The sequence below is a fragment of the Amblyomma maculatum genome, unplaced genomic scaffold (genome assembly GCF_055883805.1).
Source record: "Amblyomma maculatum isolate TAMU_Amacu unplaced genomic scaffold, ASM5588380v1 scaffold_12, whole genome shotgun sequence".
Taxonomy (NCBI): Eukaryota; Metazoa; Arthropoda; class Arachnida; order Ixodida; family Ixodidae; genus Amblyomma; species Amblyomma maculatum.
The window spans coordinates 166,237-177,959 of record NW_028146737.1 but is presented as its reverse complement, the minus strand read 5'-3'; positions in this window follow the sequence as shown (position 1 = coordinate 177,959).

Below are 11,723 nucleotides of genomic sequence, written 5' to 3'. Positions count from 1 at the left end.
CGAAAAACCCATGGGGATGATATTAACACAAGGGAATGATATTAATCGAGAGCTTCCCTCCTGGTGCGCCACTTTCCCTCTTGTTTTTTTACGCCTTCCGTCCCTCTTCTCTCATGGAGAGTTTGGGGTGGCAATGGGCACAGGCATCTTAACGCCGTCTACCTTTCCTCCCAACCAATTTTCCCAAGGTTAAATGTTGTATCTTGAAGCTCGACGGCGTGTGACAAAACTAACTATGCGAGTGCGGTTGGCACCTGGCAATTGATATGCCTGTGAATGCAACGCGCTGGACAGACGTGATCTCTGACGCATACATACACATAGAAGAGCCGTAAAGCAAACAGCAAACGCGGAAAGAAGTAATTATACTCCGAAAGGCATAAACTATTATTGTTATTTGTTTTGTTTTCGGCTGATTCACCTAATTGGTAAAGACGCCTAATGTATTCTTGATCTCCGTTGCTGGTACACCATGTGAGCGAACATAAGCAATTTAAATGAAGTCCAGAGCTAAACATGTTACGTTCAGTATGGAGCGCACCTTTACGTCTCAACATGGCGAGCCCACAAAGTATTTGGCCATTGTTGTTCCTGGGGGAGCTTGTTGAGAGAACGTCTTAGTCGCGATGCCCTCTAGGAACGAGGGCTACTGAGTTCTAGACTAAGGTGGCGCAACTTGTAAATAATCTTTGAAAGCGCAGCTGTCGTGGTAGCCGCATCGTATGTCACACCGACGGCAAAAGAGCGCGTACCATGCGCACCCGTGATCTCACGGTACACTTCTCAGCCGCGCGGCGAGGAAAAAAGAAATAAGCACTAACATGTGCTAAATGCTTACGCCTAGCTTTAGTGCTTATTGTTTTTCTCGTTTGCGTTCTTGCGCCGCATCTGAGTGTAAACGCCAACGAGTTTGAGACAAGCGCGAACGCTAGGTGGTCAAAAAAGTACTTGCTGGTAAGACGGCTGACTACCGTTTTCTCCTCTGTTCATAAGATGCAGCGGTACGTCATGCCTCAACCAGAGGTGGTTGGTAAGCCTGTGCATTTTCTTTTCCACCTTCCTTCAGTCGCAGCAACAACCTAGCGGTTTTTTAAACAGTGTGTTCCTCCAAAATACTTCCCAGGTCGTCATCTGGATTCAGGGTGTTTGTGGCGGTAATGTATCAAAATTTCACTGTGGTGTTAGTGAAAGTGTGAAAATAGTGAAATAGTGAGAAATCATGACGAAACTTTACCAGAGTACCCAGGTTCGAACCCTACAGCCGGCAGCTGCATTTCGATGAATTCGATACGGTGAGGCGTCCGTGTGGGAGGTCAGTGCCCGTTTAATGATCCCCAGGTTGTCAAAATTACCCCGTAGCCCTCCACTGCGACACCTCTTTCGCTCGCCACCTAGCTCCTATTGCTTATTGGGTGTCCACGCAAAAGTGAGACAGATACTGCGCCTTACCTATGAAGCAATTTACAATTTTTGTTGGAGCCATGAAATAGCTGCTATATTCTATGTCAATATAGGATGCCGCCACGGCTTAGCCTAAAAGCCCTGTGCTTCTCTTAGAAATCCCTGCACTCGCAAAATTGAACTTGTCCGCGATTGAAAAGCACATGTGCTGCGATATAAACAGTCCAATTTATCTTAGTATAGCAAAATGCGTTCTGTGTGATCACGTCTTGGACACTATAGATGAGCTAACGGGTTCTTAAGCACTTTTCCTTGAAGGGCCGTATTTTGTGTACAGGCGTGTATAGGAAGTGGAGGGTCCTGTCTGTTTTGCGGGACACACGCAAAAGTCATGCTTCCAATGCTGTATGGGATAAGAACAATGTTCTACACAAATTAAAATGAAGAACTGACAACACTGGGGGAGGAAGAATTCCTCTGACGATTTTCTACAAGATTTATCTTTGTTGTGAACGGCATAGTGACCGCGCCTTTCCTTACGTATTCGGAAGGGAGGGAAGTATTTTTTAATGCTATGATGTCTGATTCCATAGGGAATACGGCACCGCAAGTGTTAATGTTGCAAAGTTCCTATATGAGATATATATTCATGAGTATGTCGTGAGCAAAAGTGGTATACAACACTCAACCGGTGGAGGAGCTCGGTAAAACTGCATTGTGACTTCATCTAGCAACACCGGATTGAGACAATAGTGGCGGTGCCGCATTTTATCCACATGCACATGTCACGGTCGCTGTCTCTACCACTATATGGCATTATTATGCCGTTTTCCCCGAGCTCCGTCACCGGTTGAGTCTTGTATACCACGTTTGTTCACGACTATACATGACTGAGTGCTTATCAGAGCAATAAGCGTCCCAGAGAAATCTACCTGAGTTTTGTAGATTATTATGAAAAATAAAATTATTTTGAAAGGTCCCTGATCCGATAGCTGTTACACGTGGAATACGGCAAGGATGTCCACTCTTTTCTATTCTCTTCGTGCTTTGTATAGAGCCTTTATTGTAGCAGATACAAAACTTTAAATTTATACGTGGTTTCCCTCTTCCAGATCAGAGTGAGGTTAGAGTTTCAGCATATACTGCTGACATTTCTCTATTCATAAGGAACATTGATAGTTATTGGGCATTTTGGTGTCTTCTCCACACATACAGCTGCTTGGATATAACGTGCCACCTGTTGGACCTAAGAGCCACTTACTTGTGTGTGTGCCAGAGGGAACAAATGCCTTCACTCTGCTGCAGACAACCTCGAAGCAATGAGCCGGACTTCAAGGGTCGCATAGGCGTCGTCACTTGTATTCGAAAGGCTAGAGTAGACGTACAAAAGCCCATCCCGAACTTCTCGTCCTTAAGGCTTTACGGTAATGTGCAAGTACGGAGCCGTGCATAAAGTATGCTCGAGGTGTCGCATTGAAGGCCCCAAGCATGCTTCGACAGGACGGCGGGGCAGCGACTGCGCGTCCTTGACGCCGGAACTGCCGCGCACTGCGTAGCAAGCCGAGGGTATAAAACAGCATACCGCAGAACGCCAGCGGCAGAACGCACTGGGAAGATTCAGTCTTCCCTGTACTCAGAAATTATGTCCCAAACGGCTCTTAGGCTAAGGGCTTAGCGTAAGCCCTTAGCCTAAGAGCCACTTGGGACATCATTAGCCTAAGGGCTTTAGGCTAAGCTGACACAAACAAGGTGTGGAAGCCATGCAGTCAGAGCAAGCCCTAGTAGCAACAAACTAACGCGAAATCCCTCCAAGGTGTGCAAAGAAGCGCAATGGCCTTGAAACCACCAGGAGCGGCTGCGCGAGCGCATGGCGTGAGAAAGCGCCTGCGCTCGGTTCTCTTGCGTCGGTCGCGTGATCGCCAGACCACGTGACTAGGTGTATATATAGCGCTGCAAATGCTCTCGCTTTTCAGAGCAGTGTTAGCTCCCGGCCCTCCGTGGCCGTTTTCGGCGGAGGCTCCTTTGCCACCGGCGTTTTCGTATCTGTTATGCCTGCCGACACTGCACCCGCCAACGTTTCGGTGGCGGCTGTTGCGAGGAGCTTCTTTCTCTTTGTTTCTTTTTATTCTTCTCATTACTCCTCTGTCCGCGCGAGGTGGTCGCTCAACTAGAGCTACCTGGCAGACCCGTGTATTTTCTTTTCTCGGTTGAAGGAAATTTGCGGCGCCACATGACCTAGGTATTTGCAGTGCGAAGAGCAAAGCTTATACTCTAATCACTACGTGTTTGATTTATGCGACTCATCCGCGGTGGAGTAAGTGCACAAGCATTCCAAGGGAGCCGCACTGCAGCGGTGGAAGCGGCTATATATGCTGCCATGGGGGAAAACTTATTTGCTTTAATTGTGGTCGTCACTCTTAGCAGGAATGCGGGCCCGCGATTCTTAAGGAGCATTCACTCTTGTTCACTTATCTGACAGCCTATTACTTACGTGAGCTGCAAGTTTTGTCACGGCATTGTGGCGCTAGCGTGAGGCATCCTTTTTTTTTAGCCATCATCGGAAGGACGCTCTCGTTGCTGTGTTGAAAATAGCCAGATTTCTCAAATACAGCATCGCGCTGGAGATCAGCGCGTCACTTCACTTGTTGCATCCAAGCATTCATTGCGTATACCTTAGCCAAGAACCCCGACAAGCTGTGTAACGAGCACCGTTGATAAGCCTGAGGGATCTGGCAGGGGGATGTGGCGGTGCGTGCCGTCGGGAAAAGAGTGCGCGAACCATACACAGCGCAAGTATTCGTATCAGCGCGGTGCAAAGATAATGGAATGATTAGCGGGCGAAACGAATTCTGGTTAAACCTGATGCTTAATCCTCTGTCGCGTGTCTAGAAAAGACCAAATTGTAAAATGTAAATACTGAAATAGAGAAATTGCTGCCCTGGAGTTTCGCACATTCGATTACAGGGGAGTGTGCTTAATACGCGGTGTTTTATGAAAAAAAAAAAGTTGAGCTTTTTCCGCTGCTGAACCGAATGAGGAGGAGGAGGAGAAATACATTTAATTACACGATAAGAGTATACATGAAGATGGATTCGATCAACACTTGAGGGGCTGGTCCTTTTTGTCCCTGGGACACCATAGGTGGGAAAAAAACAGAAAATAGCGAACTGGCCTCGAAGGGCTGGGCGTGAACGCACAAAGCATGAATACTGCAGGCGCGTCTCTCCCCAACCACGTAGGAGGATTGTAAGAAGTGAATGAGGAGTTCAACTTCGAGAGACACGTGGTAGTGTTTTTGTGAACGATACTTTTGAAAAGAACTTTATTTTCCATATTATTCTACAAAACTAAAGTACATTGTTTTTCACACTTATTGGTCTGACAAGCCCTTAGTCATGTACATACACTGAATATATATCTCATACAGGTTCTTTGCAACAATAACACTTGCTTAGCCTTCTTGCTCTATGTATTGGGACGAATCTTGACAATTCATAAGACAGCGTTTAAAAAGCTGCTAGCTCATCTATAGTGCCCAAGACGTGATCTCGCAGAAAAGAGTTTGCCATACTAAGAAAAATTGCATAGTTTATATCGCCGCACATGCCATTTCAAATATGAACCACTTGTGGGTGCGGTGATTTCTAAAAGAGGCACAGGGCTTTTAGGCTAACCCATCGCGGTATCCTGTATTGGTAGCGAATATTCCGTAACAATTCGATATATTCCGCACCATTTCATGTCTACATTAAATGGTTTATAGGAAAGGCGCAGTACCTGTCAGGCTTGTCAGCGGACAGCTGAACCCAGCCGTCAGAGAAGGGAAGTAGTTTGGAAAGAACGCGGAAAGAGAAAAAGAGGTGCCGCAGTGGAGGGCCACGGAGTAATTTCGACCACCCGGGGATTTTAGTGCTGCCGCACTACTGGCCGCATTATCGCAAATGTAAGGCGTCTTAGCACCCGCCAACGCTTTGGTGGTAGACGACGGCTGATCCCTCTTCTTTTTCTTCTTTTTCTTTTTTCTCTATTTTCTCTTGTGTCAGCACGAGGCAGCGGAGGAGGAGGAGGAAAAACATTTATTTCCGCCGAATATGGCGCGGCAGCCACCTCTGGGTCCACACGCAGGCGTCCGGAGAGGCTGTCTGTCGCACCGCGGCCGGAGGACACCCGACCCCGTATAGGAGAAGAGGTCATCAGCCTCGGCCGCCAGGCGGACGGCGAATCGCTGTTTTTTCGTCGGAGCTTCTTAGCGTGGTCTCCCATTCGTTACTAGTTTTAATCGCGTTGCGCCCTGGGGCTCGAACGCATCTCCATATTACGCGATCTAATGTTGCCACGTGGTCGCAAAATTTGCAAATTGCGATTTCTGCACCGACCCTCTTCCGCCCTCTGGCACCCGTCCAACTCCTCCACAGGGGCGAAAAGAAATTTCGAGCTTGGAGTCTTCTCCTGTCGTATGATTCCTTTTTACTCAGGGATCTATCCGGTGGCGGATATATCCTCCGGTCTTTCTCCAGGTTGTCGGTTACATCCCTAAACGTACCAATACATTCTTTGCTTTTAGACGTTCTTGTGGAGGCGTCCGCAGCACCCCGAGGTAGCGAGGAGCAGGCGAGCATGTGGGCAGCCTCGTTGCCGGCGAGACGGGCCTGTGCTGGGGTCCAGATTATGGTCACGCTTTCGGCGAGAGACGACTCGTTCAGAATTTTTGCAGCATGATTGCTGACTCTACCCTTGCTAAAATTCCTAACCGCCGCTTTGCTATCGCTGATGACGTGTTTCACGCCTGGTCGTACAATGGCAATGGCTATTGCAATCTCCTCCGCCTGTACCGGCGGTAGATCTCGGATTCTTTCGATTCCTATGGCGATCCCGGTGTCTAATAGGGCGACCGAGGTTTCGTCGCCTTCTTTCCCGATCGAAGCATCGGTGTAGGCGACCGATCCCGGCAGGAGTTTGTCCAATTAGTTAGCGAGGTGCTTAGCTCTGCTTTTCCTCCTCACTTCGTCGTGTACGGGGTGTATGTTCTTCGGTATGGGCGAGACGTATAGATGCTTTCTGATTTCTCGATCTATATATATGCTTTCTCTGACACTTTCGCCTTCCCCGCGCGCTAGTAGGTTTACCCAGTCGAGGATTTGTCAGCCCGCCGCCGTTCCCGCGAGTCGCACTGTCTGGGACAGCCTAACCTCCGCAGCTAGCTAGCTCTTTCCACTCATTATGCAACCACATTTTCTCTAGAATGTCGTTAGAAGTAATTATGGGGAGTACTAGAGCGAACTTCGTGCATCTCTTAATTATGGTGTTTAATTCGCGTTCTTCGGTCTTGTTGATATTTAGGAATGGAGTCCCGTAGCAGATTCTGCTAGTGACAAAAGCTTGTACGAGTCTGAGTCTACTAGCCTCCGTGAGACCACTCCTTCTGTTGGACGTCTTCTTAAATAATGTAAGTACGAGCTCCGCCTGATCTTTTAATTTCTTAATCAGGCTTTTGTTACTACAGCTGCGGTTTATAATCATACCTAATATTCTAATTTCATCGACTTTCGGGACTTTGTTCCTGTTTACTTTATTTTGATATCTGTAGTTATCTTCCCATTACTGCTGGTCATTACCTGGAGCTCCGAGTTTTCTGGCGAACAGCATAGACTTACGTCCTCCGCGTGTTTGCTGATTATATCTGCTGCCTCTTGGAGCCTGGATGTGATGTACGAGTCGTTCCCTCCGCACATCCAGACGGTCACATCGTCCGCGTAGATGCTTTGCAACTCTCTTTGCAGCTTTGATGCTAAGTACCATTTTTTAACCATGTACGTTTTCAGTTTTGGTAATTTGTCATCCCACATGTCAATGTAAACGTGTAATAAAACTTTTGCTAGACAAACCATTTTTTTAAGACAAAGAAAATGATGAGAAAACCTTTGCGCCTTGTGCGTCAATGGTTTGGTAGTTAATGCTTTTCTTTTCGACTATGCAATTGAGGCGGCACCAAAGCAAAAAATTGCCGACGATTACGTTACTTCCTAATGCGAAATTTGAGAGGAGCTCATCAGTTGTTTCAACTTTTCGATAGATTGATGTATGCGTTTCCGCGTTGGGGTGCGGCTACGTTTCGACTGAGGTGAAACGAAGAGGCGTCCGCGAGGTGTGCCATGTAACTGCAAGTTCCCCAGGTGGTCGAAATTACTCCGTAGCCCTCCGCTACGGCTCCTCGTTCTCTCTTTCCACTTTGTCTCTCACATTCCTCCCTTGCTCTACGGCGCGGTTCAGATGTCCACAAAAACCTTGTGACAGATACTGCGTCTTACCTTTGATGTGAACCAATTATTATTATTATTATTAATATTAAAATGGTGTAGGGGAAAATACGCACTCTCTTTTGTACTGAAATTCCATTTCATCTATTGCTTCCTTAAGTGCAAGAAGGCATTACTTAAGCAGGGGAGTATCAGTCTTCATACTGCGAACTTCCTTGAAACAAAACACAACACAGAAAGCACAACATGGTGTCAGCTTCGTATATGCGTTAATCGCCTGGTGACGTCATCACCAGTCGTGACGGCATGAGGTGATGTGACATCATGACGACTGATGCTTGTGCAAGTTGGTATGCCATTTTCTGAAGAACAGCGCGACTTGGACAAGGACGGAAGGAAGACAACACGGACAGGCGCTGACTTGCAACTGATGTTTATTGCTCGGAACGTAGTAATATATATATATATATATATATATATATATATATATATATATATATATATATATATATATATATATCAGGCTCCAAACAACAAAAGAAAACACGGAAGCGATACACATTTGATTATACACTTGAAAACACGTGTGATGCCACCACGCCACTTCCCTGTAGCTAGATATCTAAGTTCCTTTGCTGACAACGCCGAGGACGCGCTGCTGACACAGGCGTCATTTGGCCATGCGATTTGTGCGCCCTCAATAATTTCACGGGTTATCTTGTCCCAATGCCTATTTAACACTATTGTTATTTGGAAATAAGGCTGGCAGTCGTTACTTTTACAATCTCTGCAATGGATGCGGAGATGCCCTTTAACGGAGTTAAAAACATTACTATTGTGTTCTCTTGTTGTGTTATCTACTCCATCCCACTATCTTGCTGCAAACAGTACGTCGGCCAGACGGGCAGATGCCTTAACGAGCGCTTAAGAGAACACAATAATAATATCTGCGGCGCAATTCATCTGGCGCTTCCTCAAACGCCACACAGACTCAGTGCAGTAGGCATCAGCAGCGTTTCAAATTGGTTTACAGGAAAGAAAAGGCGCAGTATCTGTCACAATTCTCCGCGGACACCTTACCCGAGTCGTAAGGAAAAAGAGAAAGGGCTTCAGAACACCGCGCAACAGACGATTTCGCCTCATCGCACTTTAGTAGTCCAAAGTGCTCGCGATGGCATAAATAAAGCTGCTCTCATTGCTAAACAAGAATGACCACAACAAGCTCAGCTACGCAAACGTACCTCTCGCAACGTGTATCCTGGCATAGCTGAGCTAAGCCACTGCCATTTTTTTTTCCATAACGAACATTTAAAATAAAGCACGATCTCTCACCGCTGTATTGTGGTTGCATGACTGCCACACATACAAGATGTGGCAGCCGTGTATACAGATAACTGATTGATTTATCGGAAGGGAAAGCGCGGTAGCTGTTTCACTTCTTATCTGCGGACACCTCAAACGCACCTTAAGGGAAGGGAGGAAGGTGGGAGTGAAGGTGGAAAGAGAGAAAGAGGAGCCGTAGTGAAGGGCTATGGAGTAATTTCGACCACCTGGGGACCTTTAACGTGCGCTGACATCTCACAGCACCCGGACACCTCCTCGTTTCGCCTCCATCGAAACGCAGCCGCCGAGTTCGGGTTCGAAACCGGGTGACTCCGGCACAGTAGTCGGGCGTCTTACTACCGTGCAGTCAGAGCAAGCCCTTGAAGCAACAAACTAACGCGAAAACCCTCCGAGATATAACTTCCAAGGTCTGCAAACCTGCGCAATGGCCTCGAAACCACGAGCTGCGGCTGCGCGTGCGCATGGCGTGAGCATGCGCGTGCGCTCGCTTCTCTTGCGTCGGTCGCGTGATCGCCAGACCACGTAGCTAGCCCTATATATAGCGCTGCAGCTGCACTAGCTCTTCAGAGCGGTATTAGCTCCCGGCTCTCTGTGGCCGTTTTCGGCGGAGGCTCCTTTGCCACCGGCGTTATGGTGGCGCATGACGGCTGTTGCGAGGCGCGTCTTTCTGTTTGTTTTTTACTTTTTATTCCTGACACTACTCCTCTGTCCGCGCGAGGCGGCGTCGGTCGCTCAACTAGAGCTAGCTGGCAGACCCGTGCATTTTCAAGGTAAATGTGTAATAAAACTTATTCTAAACAAACCATTCTTTACGCTAAAGAAACATAGGAGAAAACCTTTACGCCTTGTACATCCCTGGTTCGGTAGCTAATGCTTTTTATTTTCTGCTATGCAAGTGAGGCGCCAATAAAGAAAAAAAAATGCCGACTATTACGTTACTTCCTAATGGGAAAATTGAGAGCAGTTCATCAGCTGTTTCACCTTTTCGATAGATTGAGGTATGCGTTTCGGCTAGGGCGGTGCAAATATCGAGATACGCCGCCACCGATCCGGCGCTCTGATTGCAGCCGCACAGGGGTGGCACTAGAGGAGGAGCGAAGAGAGAAATTAAGTTATCGGGAGGTCGTGGGCCCATAGAAACGTTGCACGACGAATAGATAGGCAGCAGCTGAATGATGCCGCTGACGCTGCTAGCTAGTCAAGTCGACTTGGCCCTGCGTTTCGGCTTGTGATACACGCACCGGGATCAGCTGAAGCCGAGCCGGCGCTTGGGCCCCCGGAGAATACCCTCGACGCCACTAAAAAAAAAGGGGGGGGGGGGGGGGGCGCTCGCGCGGTGTCGCCGCCGAGGAGGAAGTGGGAGGGGGTGCCCCATGGCGGTGGTACAGTGGTAAGACGCGTGACTACTGCGCGGGAGTACCTGAATTCCATCCCGAAAGAGGGGAGGCCTCCCCGATTCACAGATCTGCTAGAACACTACAGGCTGTTCGATGTGCATTGCCACCCCCTGTACCCTGTCTATTCAAGAAGCAGCAACTTACCGCCGCCTGCAAACTAATACCTTTGTTACTCAATTTTCCTAAACTTCCGGTACTCCTGCCTTTATTCCCCTGACTGCCCACATCGCGTTGAACGGGCAACGCTCTACCATATGGTTTGGGCGTGCCAAATTATCCCTTCTCTCAGTCCACTCTCCCACCCCTGCATTGAAGATAGGGAGGCCACCCTGCAGGACCCCTGCCCGGAGCGCCAGCAATGACTTGCTCGCCGCGCTGTTACTGCAGCCGCGGCCTACGGGACCCTGGACTGAGGGTCCCCCCCGCTGAATAAATAAAGATGTTTTATTGTCCTCCTCCTCCTCGATCCCGACAGCCGGCGGCTACATTTCGATTGAGGCGAAACGGAGACGCGTCCGCGAGGTGTCCTATGCCAGTGCAAGTTGAAGTTCCCCAGATGGTCGAAATTACTCCGTAGCCCTCCACTGCAGCTCCTCTTTCTTTCCGCTTTCTCTCTCACCCTCGCTCTACGAAGGCCTAATTTGTTCAAGTGTTGGGCGTCTTACCACTGCACCACCCCGGCGGGGCGTTCAAACACTTGAACAAATTGTTTGATCGCCCCGTCGGGGTGGTGCAGTGTTAAACATACATCAGTAAAAGATTAATGCAATAAAAAAAAGCCGGGGTGATGCAGTGGTATGTCGCTCGGCTTCTGTGCCGGAGTACCCGGGTTCGAACCCGACCTAGGCGGCGGCGTTTCGATGGAGGCGAAACGAAGAGGCGTCCGTGTGCTATCCGATGTCAGCGCACGTTAAAGATCCTCAGGTGGTCGAAATTACTCCGTAGCCCTCCACTACGGCTCCTCTTTCTCTCTTTCCACTTTCACTCCCACCTTCTTCCTTTCCCTACGGAGTGGTTGAGATGTCAACAGAAAACAATAAGACAGTTATCGCGCCTTTCCCTTCCTATAAGTCAATCAGTCAAGTGTTTGATGTGCGTTGCTGTGTGCTCTTCGATGTTTTTTTTTCTTTTCGAGCATCGTGTTTCTTTTTTTCGTATGTTGTGTTGTTGTGGTTTCTTTCTATGACCTGGGCACCAACACCGTGCCCACCCGATAAAAATGGAATGGTCAGTGGTCAATTGATCATCATCATCATCATCACACTGGGCAAAATGACGGAAATATTGGGCACTTAACTCGTCCCTGAAAATTGCATTGCTGTTC